The sequence below is a fragment of the Hakea prostrata genome, chromosome 1 (genome assembly GCF_041222555.1).
Source record: "Hakea prostrata isolate BN-2017 chromosome 1, UWA_Hpros_2, whole genome shotgun sequence".
Lineage (NCBI taxonomy): Eukaryota > Viridiplantae > Streptophyta > Magnoliopsida > Proteales > Proteaceae > Hakea > Hakea prostrata.
Genome location: NC_142600.1, coordinates 39086924 through 39113919, shown reverse-complemented (window position 1 = coordinate 39113919; position 26996 = coordinate 39086924).

The window sequence follows — 26996 nt, the reverse complement described above, 5'->3', positions numbered from 1 at the left end:
AAGGGCAGAGATCTTCTCAAACAGGGCATTTTTATGCAAATTGGTAATCGCGATCAAATCAGCCCTTGGACTTCTAATTGGATTCCTGATCATCCACCGGATTTGGGTTGTTTTCCTTTTGCAAGAAATGGTCCAAACACTGTGGCACAATTTATCAATCCCCGATCGAAGAATTGGGAACGAGAGCTTCTCGCCTCCTGGTGGCCTAATAGTAATGTGGACAAAACCCTGAATGTTCCATTACGACGATTTCCTTTTCCAGATCGTGTTATATGGCGATGGACAACTTCTGGTATTTTTAATGTCAAATCGGCTTACAGGTTGGCTCTCAATTCTCTAAATGTTCAGTGTTTGAGTTATCCAACTCCAAAGGTTTGGTGTAATCTGTGGAGACTTCCTATCCATCCTCAATCAATCCATTTCCTATGGAAATTGTTGCATCAAAAGCTGCCCATTGCATCTCTTCTTGCAGCTAGAGGAATTTCTTGTCCCACTCAATGTCTCTTCTGCGGATATCATGATTCATCAGTGGACCACATTCTCAGGTTATGTCCTTCTTCTAAACAAGTTTGAAATGATCTACACTGTTTAGAAATGATTGTAGGGGATTCAATTACTAACAAGGTTATACAAATTCTTTTTATCAGGCCGCATAAGGTGGCTAGCAGGAAAATTTTGGACATTCTTCTAATACTCTGGCTCCTATGGAAATCCTACACAGCTCTTTTGAAATCAGGCACACATACGCAGATGGAAACTTGCAGTTTTATGATTTGGAAAGGTCTTCAGTTTTATTCATCAAATACTCAGAAGAGTCTCGCAGTAAAACCCCAGAATGTTGTGATCAAATGGATAGCCCCCACTTACCCTATTATAAAGATCAATGTTGATGGGTCGGTATTTAAAGAAACACAGAAGGCTGGGTTTGGAGGAGTAGCTCGCGATCACGCGGGTAAGATGATCTTTGCTTTTGGTCAGGGTATGAAATTCCAAGATGTTCTTCTTACTGAAGCGATGACCATGCGCCAAGCAATGGTTTGGGCTAATTATTTTTCCTTAACCCACGTGGCTATGGAAAGTGATAATATTGCGTTAATTGCCATCCTTAAGAAGCAGCTCCCGGAGGTGCCATGGAAAATCTTTCCCCTCATTGCTGACATACATGAAATGTTATCTGAATTCCAGTTTGTCTCTTTTTCTCATGTCTATAGGGAAGCCAATATGGTTGTGGATGCTCTGGCTAAGGAGGGTGCTTCCACTCAGGAAGCCTTTCTTTACTCCCAGATTCCTCCGCCTCACTTAAGTTGGCTTTTTTTGTTTGATGTATTGTCTATCGGTTGTACTCGTGGTTTTTCTTTATAATAAAGGTTGTTTCTACCAAAAAATAAAAACTCATGGTCGACTTTATCAATGATCAAAGATGGCTCGCTTCATAAATTTGTGGTAAAAGAAAAACAAAAAAACAATCCACTAAGATTCTTACGTCATGTGCTACCCTTTCTCAGATACTATTGATTTTTGGTGGATGACTGACCATAGTGGAGACTACTACTTTATGGTGATAGTACCTGTCACATCCACCCAGCCGGTATCCTATCTAGCATACCCGGGATGTGATCCACAGCCCGAAGATCCAGATCGAGCGGCCATGCCTCCCACATACACAATAACATAATCATGAACAGTATAATCAATGTATAAAGTAAGCAATAAATAGATCAAATGAATAAGAAAAGATGATTAATCATAGTGCGGAAATATTAAGTGTCAACTTCTCATATAAGTGGTCTCAAGGGGAAAGAGTGATCAGAAGTCACTCCTTCGACTCATAGCGGAACAATGGTTAATCCAACTTAAATACAAACAGTATATAAGAGTAAATCCATAAGAGTTAAGGGGAAAATATCCAAATGATTACAGTCATCCAGGGAAATGGGGCCTACACATAGGTTTCTTCTATCCTAATGATTACTTCTTCATAAGTGTGGATGAAGTGAACCCAATGTGGCCGCTCCCTCACTAAAGTGGGGCTAACCCTGGTACGAACCATAATCCTCCTCGGCACAGCAATCCTGACTCTCAGCGTAGCCATCACCCGAAGGGTAGTATGTGGGATCATAGCTCGGGTCGTAGGATGCGCCATCAAAGTCTTCTATACATGCAGGATAATCTAACAAAATGCACAAAAGGAATGAGTTCAAAAGAACTCAGCAAGGCAAGTCATTTCATAATACACAGTTCATTCGATACAAGTCACAATATGATGCAATATCATATGAGACAATGATGAAAATATGATTCTAATCTTAAGTAAGCTAGTCTCTAAGGTAGACATGCTTTAAGCCATAGCACCATACTTCTTCAGGTCGTCTGTCACTCCCCCTCAATCATAAGATATCTTGGGTATGGTCCTCATCAAGCCATGGTTGGGGATTTAGTCACCACTCTCTCACATCACCATTGGTATAAGTATTGGCGCATGTTGTGGCGAAGCCTAGCCCAATGCAAGTCATCTACTCAGTCGTATCATGTCAGATCCGGATACTTTCCCTATGGCACCGACCAACTCGGTTCCGTATCCTTCACACTAGAGTCAGTGTATCCTATGGCACCAACCAACTCGGACTACGGACTCATCAACCCTATTGGTCATCCACAAATGGTAAACGGAAAGCACTCACGTCCTCTCATGGTTTGGTCACCGGTCTTGAGCGCCCGTGAGCCCAGGTCTAACCATTTGCAACCCTACCAATAAATGGCCCCTTTCAGGTATCTGCAGTATGGTTTAAGTCCTCTCACCGAGTGGATACCGGTCTTGAGCGCCCATCAACCATACTCTACCATGGGTCGTTCGGTCTTAATACCCTTCTGATTCAAGTCTGATACAACAAGGATAATCCTAACCATACACCTAGACAATCCTATGCATGTCATCCAACAACCCGGGAAAGCGTCGATGGACACCTTCGGAGAATATCCCATACTACTCCCTCCGATGTCCAAGGACACTTCCCAATCCCAAGTCATACGTAGTCAATCACAAGCTCAATCTCATCATATCATACTAAATCAATGATTCATCATATAACAAGGCATATCATAACATGATTGATCATATATAAAATCATAAAGTACAATTGAACATGATATTCTAAATGATATGTAACATTCTACTACTGATAAGAAAACATATAATAGTCATGTATGGTAAAGGAATCCACATGGGCACATAACTATTAAGTTTTCAAAATATAAGCATGTTGATATAATTAACATACTTGAATTAACGACCGTCCTTACCTTAATTGAGTTGTAAATAAATTCAATGATCACGAAGAATGGTCCCAAAAATCAGTGTTGATACCCTAGACAACATACAAGTAACATCAGAAAAGAAAACAATCGAATCGGAGTTCAAACGAATCAATTCGGCTGAGTACAGGGGTGTTAACATCTCTTGGTTGACTGGCTTGGTCGACTGTCAGTCGACCAAGACTTGTTAACCACTGGGCAGAAATGGAAACCTGATCCGAAACTGACCTTCCGGTGCTCCGATCGACACAAAATTTGGAGGGCATGTTTATAACAGTAAGAGGATACTACACACTAATTTTCATGATGATCCAACGGTCCAATCAGAAATGCCCAATTCAGAATCTTAAGTTCTATATGTTAATTATCAAGAATCAAATTGGAATTGATTGAAATTGTAAAGGATGATGGGAATCAATCAAGTGAATGTTAAGAATCAAGTTAGAATCTTAATTTCATAATAATATAAGCTTAACATGCATCTACATATCAGTTTTGAATCAAGAATAGGTTAAATTGAAAAGAATCAAAGTAATGAAGTGCACGTAATCTCAATGGAATCATAACATAGCATGAGTGGGGGAGGATCAAGGAATTGAAAGGGGGAAACTCATGGTTAAGTGTTTGCAAGGTTGCAGCACTTCAACCATGGTCTCAAGATCATCAATTGATAGAAAATGAATAGATTAGAAGAAGAATAGAAGGAATCATACCTTGAGTTGATGATTAATGTATAACACTAATGATTGGAGTCAAAGATCTTCCCAAACATCAAGGAAAAGCCCAAGAGAGTGTCCAACCTCGAGCTCTGGAGTGCCAATGATTAGTTTAGGTCCTCATTCACGAGTTCCAAAAAGGTAGGGGCAAAATGGGAAGTGATTTAGTGAAGATTCGAATTCCATTACTGCTGGTCGACTGGCTGGTCGATTGTCAGTCGACCAAGCAGTCGACCAAGACATGACAGCAACTTCAGGAGTGGATTCGGGAGGTTATACAGGGTCAAATTGAGCAGGGTTTTCTCCTAAAGTCAATCAACAAATCTAGTTTCAGGAAATACCGTCGGATTGATCACGGGGTTCCAAGAAGTGCTTCAACTAATTCAGTCTTCATCGATGCACAGATTTTCACTCAACACTGACAATGTGCTCAAGTAAGGGGCATCATTGTCAATGTCCATAGGTTCTATATCAAGCATCGAATCATCAACTAAGAGGGCGCACAGGTCTCTTCTACCACCACTTTGGGTCTTCGGACCTGAAACAATATAAAACCCGGGCCAGGTAAGAGTTAGGATAAGGCCAGATTTTACAGTACCACTGCATGGTTCATCTACCCAACCTACGATCAAATTTTTTTGAATATGCTTTGTGTTGAACAAATCTGAATTGCTTCATCCCTTAGATGTTGATTATTTTTATTTATCTTTAAATTTTGATATATTATAATAGACTAGGTAAATTACATATAGACTTCCTGAATTTGCTATCAATTACATCAATTACTTCTGAGAAAAAATCAATTGCAAATGTCCTGCTGTTAAGAATTGGGTTAAGTGATGACGTCACCATTAATAAATTCAAAAGGCCCATTTTACCCTTCAAGCATTTCTCATGATAGCAGTTTTAATTCCAATATTAAGTGACTAAAATGCCCTAAAAATTACTAAAGAAGTGGGAGAAGGGATTTCCTCTTCACCCATCTTTTTTCTTAACCCTGCCAAAAATCACTCACAGCGGACCCTCTCAAAAATTGAAAATTTGTTTATATGGCGGTGGTTTCCAGTAGGGTGGGACTGGTGAGTGATTTTTCGCAAAGTTAAGGAAAGAGGTGGGTGAAGAGGAAATCACTTCACCCACTGCTTTAATAATTTTGAGGGCATTTTAGTCATTTAATATTAGAGTTAAAATTACTATTATGAAAAATGTCTGAATAAAAAAGGATAAAATTGGTCTTTTAAATTTTTATTTAGTGGTGACATCATCACATAATCCAATTCTTAACAGTAAGGGAGCATTTGTAATTGATTATTTTAGAGATAGTAAACATAATTGATTACAAATCTAGGGACTCTACGTAATTTGCCCTAATAAATATTAATTATCCACTTATATCAGTTATTGTGAATATATATATATATATATCAATCAAGCTAATGCCTATAGAATTCTTCATTAATAAAATCCAAATCAAATTAAAAAAATAAAAAAATAAATAATAATAAATAAAAAAACCTCTTTTTTATGGATTCAAATCCTCTGCGGCAATCCAGCGGCATTCAACCAAGGAATGCCACCTGTCCTTCTTTAATTTTAACCATTAGATCTTTACAACCTCTGATTAAAATTTAAATCGGGTTAACTAATGCTCATAACTCGGGTCAAACCAGGCATCAAACCAACCCCTAAACCTTCTTGTTCTTGAAAGCTTCCATTTTGCACATCCCACTTGCAGTGAGCTTTCTTAATAGTTTGCTTTTTCGATTACAGATCTATAGGTTTTCTCTTCAGGTCTGGTAATATTTTTCTTCACATCTACAAGTTCTCTTGAGTTTTTGTCTTTGCGAGGTTTTCAGATCCGCTCTGATTTGGTGTTGTGGTTTTTTTATGCTTTGATCGATCCTTCGTTCCTTTTTTTAGAACTTGGATTTCTTGTTCGACTTGTTTTTCTTGTTTCAGATGCAGAATTGTTGTTGAATTGTGTTGGAATTTATTGATTTGATTAATAAATTAAATGCCCAAGGGCAATATTGGAAACTCACTATTAGGGCGGTTACAAAATAGGTTATATATTTTAGTAACCACCGCATTAGTGAGCAAGTAACGGAGTAATTCATTCGCACGAGCGAATCTCTGAGAAACGGTGGCTCCATCTCTCTCTCCCTCTCTCTTAGAATCGCAGGCTTAGATTTTCTTCTTTGCTAGTATTTGATCTTCATTCCATTAATCCACGGCATTTGGGTTGTGGATATTATTCCCTTTCCCTGTGATTGAGGAATCTCGCCGGTAAACCTTTGGTGGTGGAACGAGAACGTGGATCTAGACTTCCGCTGCGAATACTTCAAGTAAGGGAAAGCGAATTCAGGTAAGGAATTTTTTCCCCATCAATTAATTGAATTGAATTACTTTTGACGTATTACCTACATTGGTATCAGAGCCATTGGTTCCCACGTTTTTGTTCCTCCCCATTGTTTAATTTTATTGTATGGATCCAATGGGAGGATCAAGGGTTTAATACGAAACCCATGGGAGAATTGATAGGGTTTTTGGAAACCTTTAATTTTGATTCGGATCCGAGTGGGAGGATCCCTGTGAATTTTCCTAATGAAGATTTGCATGAATTGATAATCCATGATGATAATTTTTGTTAATAATTATTGTTGGATTTTTTTCATGTGTTTTTGGATGAATTTTTGTAAGAAAAAAAAAAGTGATTTTCCGTTTTTTTTGAAAAAATTTCATTCAAAGAAAAAAAATCGTTAAATGGGGAATTGACGTCTGTGTACCAGACGGATGCTGAGAAGGTGAGCCATCTCAGAATCCGTTTGGTCACAGAAGCCAGACGGACTCTCAGATGGTGCGCCATCTCAGAATCCGTTTGGTCACGAAGCAGACGGACTCTCGGATGGTGCGCCATCTCAGAATCTGTCTGGTCACAGAAGCCAGACGGACTCTCAGACGGTGCGCCGTCTCAGAATCCGTCTGGTCACAGAATGCAGAAGGACTGTCCGTCTGGTGAGACGGCAGTCCATCTAGGCTGATGGACTCCAGACGGAGAGCCGTCTTGGAATCTGTCTCAGACGGATTGTCAGACGGTGATCCGTCTCAGAATCCGTCTGAGTTTTTTGTCCAATTTTGAATGTGTTTCTATTTATTGGACATCTATGGCTCACAATCTATGTGATGTTTGAGCATTAAGGGCCTAATGGGGCCTAGTGGAAGCTAATGAGGTAGAAGTGTTCTGTGTGAACCACCTCATAGCTTGAACATGATTGAATGTTTTATTTTAATAAAACTATTTTTTATTTATGGGTCTATCAATCATGTTTCTTGCACAAAATGAAGCTAGTGTATAAGTCTATGTGGGTTTGCATGAGAATTTGATTGAATGTTTGTTAGCATCTCTTTTGGTTTAAATGCTTATCCCATAGGTTGACTATGCTAGTGTGATTTGCTGTTGCTTGAGTTGTGTTTTATGCTAGAATAGTTGAACTCATCCTAGTATTTAATGTCTCTAGAATAAATGGCTGCTACCAAGAGCATTGTTGCTAACTTCGCGAAAGGAGATAAACCGAATGAGAGGTATTATGACCTTTGGCACCGAAAGGTGCAGTATCTCCTAGAAGAATAGAAAATGCTGGAAACCGTAAACTAGACCATGTCCCCACCTGAGGAAGGTACCACTGCACAGTATAGCAGGAACCTTGAGCTTTACAATGCCTGGAAGAGGAAAGACCGGGTAGCCAGGATTACAATCCTGAGCTCCATGAAGGATGACCTGATGCTTCGATTTGAGAAGCATAGGACTGCAAAGTCTTTGTGGGAGGCTGTGAAGTTCCAGTATGGAGGGACTTCCACCACAAGAGGCTGCCACCTCGGACTCACCTTTGACGGTTATAAGATGCGCCAGGGTCACACCATGAGGCAGCATATAACCATCATGTCCAACATGATTAGTGAGTTGAGCGAATGTGGGCGCCTAAAGACTGATGAGGAGCAAGTCTCTGCATTCATTAGGTCATTGCCTAAGTCTTGGGAGCATATGAAGATCTTCTTGACTCATGTTGATGAGGTCAAGACATTTGATCAAGCTGCCAAGCACCTTGAGCTAGAGGAGGATCGGATGTTGGCCGATGTCCCTCACATTGAAATAGTTGCTACTGAAGCAAGCACTCGTAAGGGTGCAGGCTTCAAGCGCAAGAAGGAGAGAGCTCAACCTCGGTGGTCTAGGCAAAGTAATAGAGGTGGGAACAGAAACAAGAGTGGTTTATGAGACATGGTTTTAGAGTTGTATTTGAAAACAATTCTTTGGTTTTGTATCTCGGGTGATACGGTTTATGGTTATGGTTTTCTTCGATGGTTTCATTGTATTGGATACAATTGATTATTCATTTAATTCTAGTAGTGCTTTTGTTTGCCAAGATACTTGTGTGTATTGTTTCTAATTTGTGGCATGCTAGACTAAGACATATTGGTTTAGATAGGATGAACAGGTTGGCAAGAGAAGGTCTCTTAGGCCAAGGTTCACTATCTTGCCAACTCGTGAGTCATGTCTAGCAGGGAAAAGCAACTAGAAAACCATTTAAAAGGGCTTTGAGAGCCTCTCTTCCTTTAGAACTTATCCATTTAGATGTGTGTGGACCCATGAATGTGCATACTAGAAAAGGATAGTCATATTTCATCACATTCATAGATGACTATACAAGGTATGGTCACATTTATCTAATTTCTCATAAGTCAGAAGCTCTGGAAAGTTTTAAGAAATTCATGAGCTTGGTTGAGAATCAGTTAGATAAAAGGATTAAAACTCTTAGAACGGATAGAGGTAGAGAGTATCTCTCCGATATATTCAAAGGGTTATGTGATGAAAAGGGGATATCTAGACAACTTACTATTCCAGGGACTCCACAGCAAAATGGGGTTGCTGAGAGGAGGAATAGAACCTTGCTAGACATGGTGAGATCCATGATGGCGCAGGCAAATCTACCCATCTCTTATTGGGGAGATGCTTTGCTGACTGCAGCCTATATCCTCAACAGAGTTCCAACCAAATCGGTTCCTTCCACACCATATGCACTTGAGATAGGGGGTGTAGGCCGCTGGACCGAAAAAAAGAAATTACCCCATTTTTTTTTATATAATTAATACCTTTATGCTCCTAATTGAATAAAATTCTAATGTGTGAATTGATGTAGATACTCTAAGACGTATATATGGACAAATTCCATTCTATATCCGAATCTGAAAGGCATTTTTTTTTCAGCTCTTTGAGAATTATCCAACTTGAGTTATGAGTACGAATGGTTTTTTTTTTTTTCTTTTTCGGGAAGGAAGAATACAAAAATGACTCAAAGCAGAGTCGAAGACAGTTCCAATAAGATTTCATTCTTGAACAAAAATCCATTTTTTTATTTATTTCATCTATTCCATGACCGGAACAGGGGAGAACGGCAAGATTCCAAAAGAAAGTGCCTCACCATACCAAGGTGGTAGCATGTAACTACTAATCCATCCGGTTTCGCTTATTCCTCGGAGAAAGACGATCAAACAACTCCCAATCATGGTGCTTGCGGATCGGATCATCCGTATAGGATACAAACCATATAGCCAAGAGAAACCATGAACCAGAATAGAAGAGCTTGCCCCACCCATGAGTAAATATTTCGTAGTAGCCTCATTGACCGGAAGGAAGCCAGATTTGAGTTACTTGCACGCATGGGGATGTGCAGCATATGTTCACTCTACTTCTCACCAATATGGAAAGCTTGGACCCAGAGGAAGAAAGTGTATCTTTGTGAGATATTCTGAACCCTCAAAGGGCCATGTCTTCATTGGACTAGATGAGAATGAGAGGAAAACGGAACTTGAGTCTAGGGATGCAACATTCTTGGAGAATGATTTTCCATCTCTTTCAGGAGTTAACAAAGAATCATCGGAATTCTTTGAGATACAAGATAGTGGTCTTGTCACTCCAGGGATTCAGATTCTGGATAATGAACCTGGGGTTCATCCAGAAGATCCTAGTGGGAGTGGGAGTGCAGATGTGATAGCTACCTTAGACGGTGAGCAATCTGACATGCACTTGCGCCGTAGTAGGCGCGGGCTAGTTCCTCATCGACGTTTCGACATAGAGGATGAAGCCTACATGGTAACTCCTGAAGAGATTGACTGTGAGATGATTTCAGTTGATGAGCATGAACCAAAGAGCGTGCAGGAAGCTCTTGCGGGGTCAAGCTCAAAGGAATGGTTAAAAGCAATAAAGGAAGAGTTGGAGTCGATGAAAGTTAATCATGTCTGGGACTTGGTTGACTTGCCGCCGAGCCGAAAGGCGATTGAGAACAAGTGGGTTCTCAAGATCAAAAGAAAGGCGGATGGATCTATTGAGAGATTCAAGGCTCGTTTAGTGGCTAAGGGCTACACCCAACGAGAGGGCGTTGATTATGAGGAAACTTTTTCCCTGTGGTTAGGTTTGCCTCAATTCGCCTCATACTAGCCATTGTTGCTCGAGTTGGACTTGGAGCTTTATCAGATGGATGTAAAAACTGCTTTTCTCAATGGAGAACTTGAGGAAGAGATCTATATGGATCAACCTCAAGGCTTTGAAGCACATGGACTTGAGCGCAAAGTGTGCAAGCTTAAGAAGTCCATATATGGCTTAAAGCAAGCATCTAGACAGTGGAATGTGCGCTTCCACCAAGCTATGATGGAAAATGGTTTTTCCATGCTTGAGGAAGACCACTGTGTTTACACCAAGAGATCTGATAATAATTATGTCATTCTGACACTGTACGTAGATGACATTCTTATGGCTAGCAATAGCAAGGAGCTATTGGAAACCATTCAGAAATGGTTGTCCTCCGTATTTGATATGAAGGACATGGGTGAAGCAAGCTATGTGCTTGGTGTCAAGATTGTCAGAAATAGGCAAAAGAGATTACTCGGTTTATCTCAAGAGACCTATATTGACAATGTCTTGACGAGATACCAAATGCACAACTGCAAACCAATTGATACTCCAGTGGAGAAGGGTTTGCATTTGAGCCTTGATATGGGTCCTAAGACTCCAGAGGAGAAAACCAAGATGGAAAGAGTTCCATATTCCAGTGCGGTGGGTAGCCTTATGTACGCTATGATGTGTACTAGGCCGGATATTTGTTATGCGGTGGGTTTGGTTAGTCGATACCAATCAAACCCGGGCATAGAGCACTGGAAAGCAGTCAAGAGGATATTGAGATATCTCAGAGGAACGAGTAACTACATGTTGTGTTACCAAGGATCGAATTTGCGGTTAGTTGGCTATAGTGATGCCGACTGGGCTGGAGACATCGATGAGCGCAAACAACCTCTGGATATGCTTTCTTGCTGAATGGCGGGGCCATTTTGTGGTGTAGCAAGAAGCAGGCTTGTATATCCCTCTCGACCATGGAAGCCGAGTATGTGGCATACTCAGCTGCGGTTCAAGAGGCTGTTTGGTTGAGGAGATTCCTTCGACATACTGGGATTGTGATGACATCCAAAGAGGCTGCCCTTGTCTACTGTGATAGTACGAAAGCTCTTAGCTATGTCAAGGACCCCAAGTATCATGGGAAGACCAAACATATACAGTTGAGATATCACTTTGTTAGAGACATTACATCAAGAAAGAAAGTTGTACTTAAGCACATATCTACTAGTTTGATGGTAGCTGACCCTCTTACCAAACCTATAGCCAAGGATGTTTTTATTTCTCATGTAAAATCTTTGGGCTTGCGTAGATTGTGACTTATTTTTGTACTGAGACTTTCTTATTAATGAATAATATGAGTTCATTCCAGCATTTTTATTATTCACTTTCTGTGTGATTGTGTTTCTTCTAGCATAAAACAACATATGTCAATAGGCAAGAGAATGGCTCACTCACACGAGCATTCGCCTTTGGCGCCTTGGAGGCGAGCAGAGATGAGACGGATTGTGAATGACTTTGTGTAGGTCAATTCATAATCATGATGTCGCCTTGATTTGGAATCAAGATGAGTTTCTCTATTGTGAAGAGAATCGACATGAATGTTCCCACTATTCATGTTGCCTATATGAGCAAGGTGCGAGTACTTTATGTGGCGCTAGGGTGGCGACAATAAAGTAACTCGGGTTAGGCGCAAGGGGTTGCGACTGGACTAAGACCTGTATGGTGTTGAGATGGACATATGTTCTATTGTATATAGAATGCTCCACCATAGCACATATGTCATACTATGTGTGCTTAGCGATCATTGGAAATAAGAGGATGGATCCCTGCTCCTCTCATTGTGTGAGTCCTGGACCTTATGGTCCATTAGTGTTCTTAGTGACTTTCGACGACATCATGAAACGAAGGGTTGATGTGGCTACTTTGGGGTGTTACCTATGGTCATGATAGATTCAACCTAAAGGGGCACTACCGGGAAAGGAGTCAATCCTGAGTGTAGTGATGGTCTGGGGCGAAAGGAAAGGTTTGATTCAACTGCACCCTAAAAAATGTTTGCTGGCGCCAACTGTATGTGTTACAGTAGTGAACATTTTAAGGACAAGAAGGTGATCTCTCAGAGGGATCGAGATACCTTTAGTCCGGTGAGTTTGAATAAACCTAGGACACTGTGTTATACTAATGCTTATTTGATTTGTTTCTATGAGTGATGTGCCATTCGGCCTTCTCGGGAAGGTTTCTAGTTTGGGGCTCACGCGTGTGGTATATCACCGGTCGCACAACCCATTTTGCCGGTATGATTGTGGATATTAGTGTCCGGGACACGGGTGGTCTATGTATCCGGGATACATAGTGAAGAGATCAATATATATGTATATCTGGGATATGCATGTGTGTCTGGGACACAAGAGGTCTATGTATCTGAGATACATAGCAGAGAGATTGAATGTGTATATCTGGGATATACAAGTGTGTCTGGGACACATTGAAAGATTAACACTTGCCCTTGTGCAAGTGGGAGCTGTTGGAATTTATTGATTTGATTAATAAATTAAATGCCCAAGGGCAATATTGGAAACTCACTATTAGGGCGGTTACAAAATAGGTTATATATTTTAGTAACCACCGCATTAGTGAGCAAGTAACGGAGTAATTCATTCGCACGAGCGAATCTCTGAGAAACGGTGGCTCCATCTCTCTCTCCCTCTCTCTTAGAATCGCAGGCTTAGATTTTCTTCTTTGCTAGTATTTGATCTTCATTCCATTAATCCACGGCATTTGGGTTGTGGATATTATTCCCTTTCCCTGTGATTGAGGAATCTCGCCGGTAAACCTTTGGTGGTGGAACGAGAACGTGGATCTAGACTTCCGCTACGAATACTTCAAGTAAGGGAAAGCGAATTCAGGTAAGGAATTTTTTCCCCATCAATTAATTGAATTGAATTACTTTTGACGTATTACCTACAAATTGTTTTACTATTTCTTGAAGAACTTTGTTTGATTCTTCATTCTTGTTCTTCTGTTTCTTGAAAAAACACATATTAGTAAAAACAGTTGATTCTTTCAGACAAATAGTTGTAATCCATAAAAGCAACTTCAACCAGGAACTGAAATAAATTATGGCGGCGATGGGTGGATGATGACAGTCACCGCCACCAACGTTGAGAGAAAGAATGGGACGAGGCGAGTGAAAAGTGAAAACCGGATATGGTTTGGATTGATCCAAGTTTTAGCATTAATTTAGCCGATTTAAATTTTAATCAGAGGTTGTAAAGATCTAATGGTTAAAATTAAAGAAGAACAAGTGGCATTCCTTGGTTGAATGCTGCTGGATTGCGCAGAGTTCATGGTCGCAGAGGATTTGAATCCCTTTTTTATACCTCATTTTAGATTAAAAATCATGTTTTTATAATGTCTACATTTATACGCTCCCATCATTTACTAATTATTACTTGTCCAAATCATTACAAGAGGGGTTGAGGCCTAAAATCATCACAATTCACAACTCAACTCAATAGCAATTATTGGTCCAGAAAGACCAAGAAACTAAAAGCCATAAGAAAGGACTATCCTCTTCACGAAGGGCAATGGCTACGTTCCGCTGGTGACCTCTACCCTCCGACCGTTCGGAGAATAGAAAATGGGTTTTGCCATCAATTCCTTTGGCAGAGTCAGCACCATCATGCAATCTACCTTCTCAGAGGTAGGCTAACAAATTGAATCTGTGATATCTTTCTATCCCGATATCATTATATTTAGATATTTAGATCACATTGAGAAGGAAAATGAAAGTTGGTGAGAGAATGAAAACAAGGTTCGACAACTTGGGATGAATCGATGGTGATGCGTCCAAAATCTGCTCAGCCCTTAGATCTCTTGAGAGTGATCTGCAAAATAAAGTGTCAGATGTGGCCCGACCACTGGGATCGGGAGTCCATCTCCGAAGGCTAAGACAGTTGATGAACTTAATCACAAACGACTCTGCTAGAACATAGAGCTAAGAAATGAATAACGAGAATACAATTCAGATAGTAAGCATATGAGTGTTTTCGTCCGTCCCTACCTTGTGGGTAGGTGATGTCTTATATAGAGTGTACCTTTGAATCTCCAACGTTGGATGTCACATCCACCCAGCCGGTACCCTATCTGGCATACCCGGGATGTGATCCACAGCCCCGAAGATCCATAGTTCAGGGACCACATAATCCACATTGACGATAATACAATCATGAACAGATAATAATCATAAACTAACAATGAATGATCATGGAATTCAGAAATAAGGTGTCAGACATAATCAGAGTGCGGAAATAAATATCAAATCAGATAAATTAAGAAGGCAGTGGGCAGAATCCACTCCTTCACCAAACGGAAGTGAGGTCAAAATTTAGTTAAGTACAAGTCTCAAGTTATAAAGGTAAGTTAAAGTTATTACAATTCTTCTAAGTATACTGTCACAAAAGAAGGGGTAACCACTCATAAGTCTCCTCCATAATAAATATATCTTCTTCAAAGTTGAGGACCATGGAGACCCAACATGACTGCTCCCATACAACTCCGGGGCTAACCCTGGTACGCCTGGTAATCTTCTTCGGTATGGTCACTGAAGTCTTCAACGTAGCCAGCCTCCGGATGGTAGTATGAGGTATCTGGGTCCGCCTCGGGGAGGGTGCCATCGGAGTAATCACACTGTAGAATAGCCTAACAAAATATTGCAACGAAAAGGAATGAGTTCAAAAGAACTCAGCAAGGAAGTTATCCCACCACACATAAACCACAAGATAATCATAAAATGATGCAGATGATATGAGGCATATAATGCAATATGACTTTATTCTAAGTATGCTGGTCATCTATGGTAGACATGCTTTAAGTCATAGCACCATACTTCTTTAGGTAGTCTCGATCACTCATCACCGGGGGGAATTGGGTCCCGCATCCCTCTCGGACAAATCCATGGTTGGGGGTTTCGGTCACCGCTCTCTCGACATCACCGTTTGGTCTAAGTATTGGCGCATGTCAGGGTATAGCCTAGCCCAATGCAAGTCATCTACTTAATCATATCATGCCAGTTCCAGATACTTCCATTCCTCCCCTCTCGGGATCCTTTTCGGTATCCTTCACACTAGAGTCACGGATATTACTCACCGGACTCATCGACCCTATTGGTCATCCACAAATGGTAAACGGGAAGCTCTCACGTCCCTCTCACGGATCATTTCACCGGTCTTGAGTGCCCGTGAGCCCAAGTTTAGCCATTTGTAACCCTACCAATAAATGGCCCCTTTCGGGTAACCGTAATGCAATTTATGTCCTCTCACGGAGTGGATACCGGTCTTGAGCGCCCACAAATCCACACTACTACCACGGGTTGTTCGGTCTCAATGCCCTTCCGAATCGGGTCTGATATGATAGGGACATCCTAGCCATACATCTAGACAAATCCTATGCATGTCATTCAATAACCCGGGAAAGCGTCAATGGACACCTTCGGAGAACATCCCATACTATTCCCTCCGATGTCCAAGGAAAGAAGCACCAGTAGGGTACCCCTCAATCCCAAGTTATACTTAAGCAATCACATGCCCAAGTTCATCATATCAGTTCACAAGATACAACGTCATAATAAACATTCAATTCATGACATTGACATAAGTCATCATATATTGAAATTGATAAACATGATAAAACATTGAAGTAATATAATGTAAACACAAAGCTACTGTTAAAAGACATATGTAGCAAGTCTAACACGATAAGAATATGAAATAGAAACTATATTTACTAGGTTAGGAATACCAAGTCAAGATTTCCATATCCTAGGTAATTACATCGATAACTATCCTTACCTTGAATCGGAGAAGAGAATGGTCCAAGATCACAAGCAGTGGCCCAAATAGTCTTAAAGTCCTAAACAAGCATATATGAAAGGTTAGAGAAGAAATCAGAACAATCGGAGATCAAACGAATTAGAACTGGGCAAAAGTTGCTGACAGCAACTCTATTGGTCGATACATTTGGTCGATAGTATCGACCAATAGTATCGACCAAATCAATTCCAGGACAGCAAGTTGGCTTTTCGGATTCTTGCCCAGATTTGGTCTTCCGGGTCTCGGATTGACATGAAACTTGGAGGATAGTCTAAGCACAACATGGGGACACTAATTATCAAGAAACTTTCATAATCCAATGGTCCATTTGGAAATCCCCAAATTGACATATTAAGGTTAAGAGTTGTAGATCATGGCATTGGCTATATTTCAATGCAAATTAGGGGAAAACATGGGGGATTAGGTAGGGAATCGTTTAGAAGTAACATGGAGCACATATGCAAGGTATAGATTAGGTTAATCATGAGCTTCATCTCAGTTTTGGTAAATAAAGCAAGTTGGTAAGCAATAAATCATGGAAATGTGTAGTCAATGATCATGAGGTGAATCAATCATAGTCATATCGGTGAAAACATCATTGTATGGGGTTTAGAAGGTTCATGGCAAGGTGTATGCAAGGTTGCTGTCACGTCCTCCCAGCCGGTACCCTATCTGGCATACCCGAGAGTGTGATCCACAGCCTGAAGATCAGGTATCGAGTGATCAACCTCCCACATAAACAATAACATAATCATGAACAATCATAATAAAAGTGTGGAAGATAAACCATAGATCCAATAAGGAAAGAATGAATCATAAATAAATCAGAAAGATAGTTATAATCAGAGTATCAAACAGATAAGTAAAGTGAGGCAAAAATCCCACTTTACAACCAGCGGAAAAGTAGCTCTAAAAGATAATAAACTAGACAAAATCTAATCCCAGTAGCAAGTACATTGGGTAACTAAATTGTTCTCCACTTTATAGACAACATCCTTATAAGTGTAAATCTCATAAATGGCACAAGGACGCTTCCACTCAATGGTCAGACTAAGCATCGTACGGAGCATAACCACTCGCGGGATCTTCAGTGTAATTGTGGTAACCGCAATCACCTTCCTGGAGATATGCCTCCTCGCCTTGCGTTTCTTCATAGGGACCGTCATAGTATTCAGTACCTGCAGGATAGTCTAACAAACATTGTACAATAAAGGAATGAGTTTCAAAGAAACTCAGTAAGGCAATTAAAATCCATAATAACATAATGGCGGGATTCCGAACAAACATAAATGCAATATGATATGAGACAAGAAATGAATGAATGAATCTAACTCTATGTATGCTGGTCTCTATTGGCAGACACGCTTTAAGTCATAGCACCGTACTTCTTTAGGAAGGTCCGCTCACATCCTCAACCATTTAAGATATCTTGGATTCTCTCACGGATCATTTCACTGGTCTTGAGCAGCCGATTGGTAATGGGTCCTTCATCCCTCGGGACAAACCATGGCGGGGGTTAAGTCAACACACTCTCTCACAACCATTTGGTATAAGTACTGGCGCATGTCGGGGTAAAACCTAGCCAAATGCAAGTCTTCTACTTAGTTACATCAAGTCGAGATCCAGATACGTCCATTCCTCGTCCCTGACGATCCTTTCCGGTATCCTTCACACTAGAGTCCTCATAGTCCCTGACTACGGACTCATCAACCCTATTGACCATCCACATATGGTAAACGGGAAGCTCTCACGTCCTCTCACGGGTTGGTTACCGGTCTTAAGCGCCCGTGAGCCCAAGTCTAACCATATGCAACCCTACCAATAAATGGCCCCCACAATGTGATTCCTGTCCTCTCACGGGTTGGTTACCGGTCTTGAGCGCCCATGAATCCCCATTGCTACCACGGGTCGTTCGGTCTCAATACCCCTCCGATTAGGGTCTGACATAACAGGACATCCTAGCCCAACACTACTAGACAGTCCTAGATATGTCATCCAACAGTTTAGGAAGGTGTCCAGAGGGCATCTCCGGAAACATCCCATAATATTCCCGTAGTAGTCCAAGGACAGAAGTGTCAAAAGGACACCTCTCCTTTCCAAACCATACTTAAGCATACACATGCATCAATTCATATCATCACATATATGGTAACTTCATATATGGAAAGAAATCAATAATTACAATCACTTGTATATAATTGGTAAGTAAATCATACATGAATCAATTTAATAAGAATAAGTAATGCTACTGTAATCAAAGTTATGCAACAGTAGTATATCATTGTAAGAATCTAATTTAGGAAACATGTCAATGATATTCAAATATAGAAACTAGATTCATGCTATCTATGTAATTAAGGAAATAACCATCCTTACCTTATATAACTCGCAAAGGAAACCTAAGAAGTCAAGTAAGATCTTGGCGAACTTGAGAAGAAGGTCCTAACAAGTATATTCAACATATTAGGAAAGATCCCTAACAGAAAAGATACCAAAACATCCAACACAGGACCAATTGCAGGTTGCTGAACTCATTGGTCGAGTGGATTGGTTGACTGGTTCGATCGACCAATGCGATACGATAGCCTAAAAAAAACAGAGTTTTAAGATATGAAATCCGAATTTGGTGGTTCAAAAGGGTACTAATCAAGGGGTAAACTACATCAGTAGTATTCTAACATATAGGGGACCTCAAAACACTAATCCAAACAAGACATCAAGATCCAAATTAGGAAACAAAAAGTTACCATAATTAGATCAACCATGGATCTTGATGAATTCGAAATAGAAATCAAAGACAAGAACAATAGGAGGATGGATCATTGCTTCAGGTAAAGGTATCATGAAAACATACTTAGATATTCAAGGAAATAGGCTTAGAAGCATAAATCTAAATAAGGAAATAAAACCTACCATATATGTAACTACCATGATTCATGAAGAACACATAGTATGGTAGAAGAGAACAACTAGAGATTGATAGATCATGGATTATGAAAAGAAAACACAGTAATTAACTACTAACATGATCAAAATAGAAGATCCAAGGAGATCAGAATTCAAATCAGAAGTTTAACAAGGTTAGATCATGGTTTGATCATGATTCCTTCGAAAGCTTGCAATGATCTTGGTTAAGATCATTGTTCTAGCCTCTAATCCTTAGGATGATCATGAGAACAAGTCCAAAGATGTTTGCAACAGAGAATGCAGCATTTCCTCAACTGTCTCAGCTCAAAAGGGAAAGAAAATACAAAGATGGAGGAGAAGAAGAGAGAGTAGACATACCTTTTGATGCAAAAGGAAGAGTTTCGACGAAGATCCGTCAAGAAAACACCAAGGATGCAAGGGAGATGACTTGCAGAGGTCTTTGGTTCGTTCCAAAGAGTTTGGAGGCAGCAAATACGAAGTGGACTCGAGATTGGACTTAAATAGAGCAAGAAAAACCTAATTGCCAAAAACAGCACTCATTGGTCGAGTGGATTGGTCGACTGGCCCAGTCGACCAATCAGTCTACCAATGCCGACAGCAAATCCAAAACAGGGAATTGAAGGCCCAGATCAAATCCAATCCTAAAGGGGTTTTGCACACAAGTCAAGTGACTTACCTAATAGGTAGAAATGCCTTCAAACCAAGATAGAGAGCACTTCAAGTCCATCAACTAATCCGATCTTCATCAAGATTCAGTTTCCATAAATAGAACTTCATCATCAACTCTCATGGATTCAAAGCCAGACACCAAGTCCTCCACTGGGATGGCCCAAAGCTGACTTCTTACTTTACTTCGGGTCACTGGACCTACATATAACAAGGTTTCCGGGTCAAGGTTAGGGCTGGGTTTTACAGTTGCAGCACCTTGGCCATGGTCCCAACAGTAAAATAGAGAAAAGATGAGTGAGAAAGTGATTAGGAGAGAGAGTCATACCTTTAAAGTGGAACAAGAAAGTAGGAATGAGTGGTTGGCAATGATTGATGAAGAAGATGCTTCACCACTACCAAGGAGGAGTTCTTGGGAGGCTCTCTCATGTTCCCAGATGTTAAAAACGCGAGAATAGGGCTCCAGTCTCGAGGAATAAATAAATAGAAAAGAATATTCCAAGAATCTTTAAATCTGGGCTCAGCAGACTTGTTGGTCGATACCTTTGGTCGATGGTATCGACCAATAGTATCGACCAAAACAATCTCTGCAAAAATTTTACAGAATAGTTCAGCAACTTTAGGTGCGGACTTGGAGGGCTATACAAGGTCAAATTGCATGGGGTTTTCTCCTACAATTCACTCAAGAGGTCTAGTTTCAGGGAGTACCTTTGGATTATGCACAGGAGTCCGTTTGCTATTTCAACTGTCTCGCTCTTCATCAGTGCGCAGATTCTAACTTAGCACTGGTAATGTGCTCAAGGAAGGAGCAGCATCATCAATGTCCATAAACTGGAATCCTGACATTACGTCATCAACCAGTAGGGCCCATAAGTCCCTCCTACCACCACTTCGGGTCTTTGGACCTACAAACATAACAATGACCGGGTCGGGTCAAGGTTAGGTAAAAGCTGGATTTTACATTCTTCCCCCCTTAAAAGAATTTCGTCCTCGAAATTGAAAGTGTACCTATGCTCCCAAAAAGATGAGGAAACTTCTCCTTCATTTCTTCTTCCTTTTCCCATGAAGCCTCTTCCGGGGTATGGTTCTTCCACTGAATCTTCACGAAAGGGATGGTGCGATTCCAGCTGCTTGTCCTTTTTATCTAGGATTTCAGCTGGTCCTTCATTGTAAGAAAGATCAGCACTAAGTCCTTCGGGTGCTTGCTATAGTATGTGTTCCGGGTTCTCTATGTACTTCCGAAGCATCGAAACATGGAACACATTGTGAACTCCAGCAAGAGATGGAGGCAAGGCCAAGCGATAAGCAACAGGTCCAACCCTTTCCAAGATTTCAAAAGGTCCGATGAAGCGGGGGCTAAGCTTTCCTCTCACATTGAATCTCATCACACCTTTCATAGGTGATACCTTAAGGAAAACTTTCTCTCCAATAGGAAACTCCAGATCGGTCCTTCTCTTGTCGGCATAGGATTTCTGTCTTGACTGAGCAGACTTAATCCTCTCTCTAATCATGTCGACCATAGCACTTGTAGCTTCAATCATTTCCGGGCCTAAGATTTTTCTTTCACCTGTCTCAGTCCAATACAAAGGCGTTCTACAAGTGTTACCGTACAAAGCTTTAAAAGGAGCCATGCCTATTGTTGATTGATAACTATTGTTATAGGCAAACTCCACTAAAGCTAAGTGTTCATCCCAATTTCCACCCATGTCCACCACACAAGATCTAAGCATATCTTCTAAAATTTGAATCGTCCGCTCAGATTGTCCATCAGACTGGGGATGATGAGCTGTACTCGAGTTTAATTGGGTTCCCTGTGGGCTTTCTCGCAATCCATTCCAAAACCTTGAGGTGAACCTAGGATCACGGTCGGACACAATACTCACCGGCACACCGTGTAGACGAACCACGTTGTCCACATAGAGTCTAGCTAGCTTGTCCAAAGTGTAGGTGATCTTCATAGGTATGAAATGGGCTGATTTAGTCAACCTATCTACAACCACCCACACAGTGTCATTTCCTTTACTTGTCCGCGGCAAGCTAGTCACGAAGTCCATGGATATATCTTCCCACTTCCAACTAGGAACGGGAAGGGGCTGAAGCAATCCGGACGGAGGTTGGCGAACGGCTTTAACATGCTGACAAGTCTCGCACTTGGCAACAAAGTCTTCCACATCCGCTTTCAAGCTATTCCACCAAAAATGTTCCCTTAAGTCTTTATACATTTTGGTACCCCCAGGGTGTATTGTAAAGATCGACTGGTGTGCTTCTTTCAATATTTCCTTCTTAATTTCATCAACAGCGAGGCACACGAGTCTACCTCTAAACAATAAGGCACCATCTAAAGATGTACTAAAAGCAGGGTCCATCTCTGAATTCGTGGCAACCTTCTCAATCTTCTCTCTCAGTTCAGGGTCAGAACTTTGCAAAGCGACGATCCGGTCTCTAAGGGTGGATCTTGCCGTCATGGCAAAAAGAATACAATCCGAACCCTCAGGAACCACTTCTAAGCCAAACCTTTCCATTGACAGCAACAAAGGTCGACTCAAAGCACACAAGTTCAAATCCTTCTTCTGACTCTTCCTACTAAGATCATCCGCAACTACATTTGCTTTACCTGGGTGATATTGGATGTCACAATCATAGTCAGAAACCAACTCCAGCCATCTTCTTTGTCTCATATTCAGCTCTTTCTGGGTGAAGAAGTATTTCAAACTCTTATGATTTGTGAAGATAGCGATCTTCTCACTGTATAGGTAATGTCTCCAAATCTTTAAAGCAAAAACAACGGCGGCAAGCTCTAAGTCGTGAGTGGGATAATTCCGCTCATAGTCTTTCAATTGCCGAGAAGCATAAGCCACAACTTTGCCGTGTTGCATCAACACGCAACCCAATCCGATCATGGAAGCATCGGTGTAGACTGTCAACCCACCGGAACTATCAGGTATAGTCAAAACCGGGGCGCTTGTCAATCTAACCTTCAGCTCCTCAAAATTCCTCTCGCAAGACTCGGTCCAAACGAACTTCTCTTCCTTTCTAGTTAGCTTAGTCATAGGGGCAGCCAACCTAGAAAAATTCTCGATAAATCTCCGATAGTATCCTGCCAATCCAAGGAAACTTCTAATCTCAGTCACGGTCTTCGGTCTTTCCCAATCGGTAACGGTTTGCACTTTTTCCGGGTCGACACGAATACCTTCGGCTGAAACAACATGGCCAAGAAACACTACCCTTGAGAGCCAAAAGTCACACTTGCCAAACTTAGCATAGAGTTTCTTTTCTCTCAACCTTTGCAAAGTGAAGTTCAGATGTTCCGCATGCTCTTCTTCATTCTTTGAGTAAATCAAGATGTCATCAATGAATACGATCACAAACTTATCGAGCACATCATGAAATACCTGGTTCATGAGCTTCATGAACACGGCAGGGGCATTTGTTAAGCCAAAAGGCATAACTTTGAATTCATAGTGTCCATACCTTGTTCGGAACGCCGTCTTAAAGATATCACTTGACTTCACTTTCAACTGGTGATACCCTGATCTTAAGTCAATCTTCGAGAAAATAGACGCGCCCTTCAACTGGTCAAACAGGTCATCAATCCGAGGCAACGGGTATCTGTTCTTGATCGTTAACTTGTTCAACTCTCTGTAGTCAATGCATAGGCGCATACTACCATCTTTCTTCTTAACGAACAAGACCGGAGCTCCCCAGGGTGACACACTTGGCTGCACAAAACCTCTATCCAGGAGTTCATTCAGCTGAGCTTGCAACTCCTCTAGCTCGGTAGGCGCCATCCTGTAAGGAGCTTTAGACACCAGAGACGCTCCAGGAGTTAAGTCTATGGAAAACTCAACCTCTCTATCAGGGGGTAGTCCCGATAAATCGTCTGGAAACACATCAGCGAAGTTACAAACTACACTGATATTTTCAGGTCTCTTCTTTTCCTTAACCTTGCTTCCAGATGAAACATCTTCCACTAGGGAGTGGACTTGCATTAAAGCGGTCAAAGTCTTATTGCTCACTCTTCCCTTCCTTCCTTGGAACTCCAAAACTGAATTCCCCTCCAATCGGAATTGGATCTTCTTTGAAGAGCACAAGATCACGAGCGTTGTAGGATGTCAACCAATCAATCCCCAAGATCACGTCGAAATCTCTCATATCGAACAACACCAACCTTGCCTTCAAGTTCAAACCACAAACACAAACAGGACATTCCTCTAACACTTTATCTAGTTTAATAGCAGACCCAACAGGGGTACAAATTGATAAATAACTAGACAAACATTTGGGTGTTAGGTTAGTCTTCACAAAGAAAAGTAGATGAAATGAATGAATGAGATGCACCCGTATCAAACAATACAAATGCTGGTAAAGAAGCGACTAACAATGTACTTGTAACAACATCATGACAAGCTTCTTGGTCGGTGCCGGATATACTTGAAGACTCTGCCGCCGGCGGAGGGGCAGGGACACTCTTCTGAACAGGAGCACCGGGCTGAACAGACTTCTTGGGGCAGAGGCGGGCAAAATGGCCGGGTTGTTTGCAAAAGAAGCAAACATTATCCTTCGGTCCAACAGAGGTAGCTGCCATTGGAGGTCTCCGAAATGCGGGGCACGGGGTGTACCATTCCGGGTAGAGAAGGCTGAACAATTCCTGCAGGTCGGGTCCCACTAGTCCGGCCATCTTGGCCTACATGAGCAGACTGGGACTCGGCCCAACACTCCGGGGCTGATAGGTGGGAGTGGGGTACGGTGCAGACTTCACAAAACGACGGTCAGTACGATCAACAAATCCAGAAGGTCTGGATTGCCAAGGTTTCTGTGCTCGCACATTCTCCTTCTCAGTTTCCTCAATTTTCTTCGCATTCTCCACGGCCTGAGCATAGTCTCCAAGAGGTAAGGCAGTGAGGTGGACTTTGATCGAAGGTCGCAGCCCTTTGAAAAATTTCTTCGCCTTGGCAACATCGGAACTCAAAGAATCAGGAGCGAAGAAAAAGAGTTCTTCAAACTTCTGCTGGTATTCTAGCACAGAAAGGGCACCTTGTACCAATGCCATGAATTCTGCCTCTTTGGCATCCTTTACCGACTCAGGGAAATAGTTTCTACAAAATGCTTCCTTGAACAACTCCCAAGTAACCACACCAGCATGAAGGTTCTCGAGAATTGGTGGAGGTCCACCATGCATCAGCTTCATGTTGGAGCTTTTGTTCTGCAAACAACACCTTCTGATTATCTGAACACTGCAGGTGTCTAAATGCCTTTTCCAATTCTCTCAACCATCTATTAGGAAAGAGGGTGTCCTTGGTCATTCCGGTAAAAGATGGTACTTGGAGTTTAAGAAAACTTTCCATCAGCTTGGTATGCGGGATCTCAGTAGACCTCTCCACATACGGAGCTGCACGGCCAGGGTTTCTTGAACCACTTGCTCGGTTCTCTTCTCGCATAGCCAAAAATCCGGTCATCATTTGATTGAACTGCGCCGCTTGTTGCTGCATCATGTTGGTCATAATGCTAGCAATGTCTCTGAAGCTTCCGATTTATGGAGCATCGGGAACTCCATTAGGGGCGGGGTGCTCTCCTTGTCTTTGCTGGTCCGAGGTCCCAGCAGGCACATCTTCAACTCCGGAATTATCAGAACCAATCAAACGATTCCTCAGAAGCACCATTCCGCAAACATCGGAAATTTACAACATCGAAAATCAACTTGTCAAAATCACTTGATCAATAGAATAGAATGCCCAAATCATGCTTAAAATCATCAACATAGCAAGATTATAGTCCAACATTGACAAGAAACAAATCACAAATCAGATTTCCACAAAAGCCCAAAAGCAGAAAATTTTCCCTATTGGTCGATACATTTGGTCGATGGCATCGACCAATAATATCGACCAAAAAAACATTCTGCGCGAAAAACAGAATAAATGGCCCACTCGTTTCATTTCCAAAACATTTCCATTTCAAACTTGGCTCTGGGGAAAACTTCTCCTTAAGGTCTCTAAGGGTTTTAGGGGTGATTTGAGACTTCCAACACTCTTGCAAGCTTGCATTGATCAACAACACAAGTAAGTCTCATTCTCTTCTTCTCTCTTCTTGCATTTTCATTTACCAAGATATGATTTTTCTTCAAAACTGCAAAATGGTTGATGCTAATGGTTAGAATCATGTCTAGGGACGTTTAGAAACATGCTCCCACCATTTTACAAGCCAAACTAAGCATGAAACACAAGATTTCACATTCTTAGGATTCAAAAATCACTATTCATCTCAATATTTCCAACTTTACAAATACTTGCCTCATTTTTAAACCAAAATGAATTTTGACATGAAACCAAGTCCCACATGACTAATTTACCATGGGGAAGGTGTTCCCACATTCGGTTTGCCGAAATTCCAACTTTTGAAAAATCTCAAACATAGCCCAAAGAGGGATTTCTTCCTTCACCTTCTTGCTGAATTTTCACTTCTACATGGCCAAGATGTTAGATTTTCACCAAACGAAACATCCCAGCATGTTTATCCAAGTCTTATACACATGCTAGTATGTTCGAATCGCATTTTCGCAACAATTTCAGATTTTCAAAAAATTACAAAAATGCCCTTCATCTAACAAATGAACAAGGGAATTAATCAAAATGAAATTTCTTTCTTGTCTCCGCAGGTTCATCATGCCCAGAGGAGGACGGAGGGCTGACAGAGGTATAGGACATGCTCCACGGCAGGAGGTGACCGAGGAGGACTTCTTCATATCACCTCAAGGCGAGTTCCTGTTCGAGCACTACTTCTATGACATACCGATCGAGTACGGGCGGTTGGTAGTCTTAGATGAGCTAGAGACCTTTCGCATACGGGAGAGGTTAGAGGCGATGGGATGGTTATCTTTGTACACCACGCCATATCCAGTATACCCAGAGCTTGTCAGGTGCTTTTATAGTAACCTGACCTACCGATTCGAGGATGACCCGCGAGATGGTCCTCGGATTGTCATCTGCTCCGTGGTCAGAGGCGTTGAGATCACATTCACTACCAGCGAGTTGGCTGGGATCTTGGGAGTGCCGTCTGTACCAG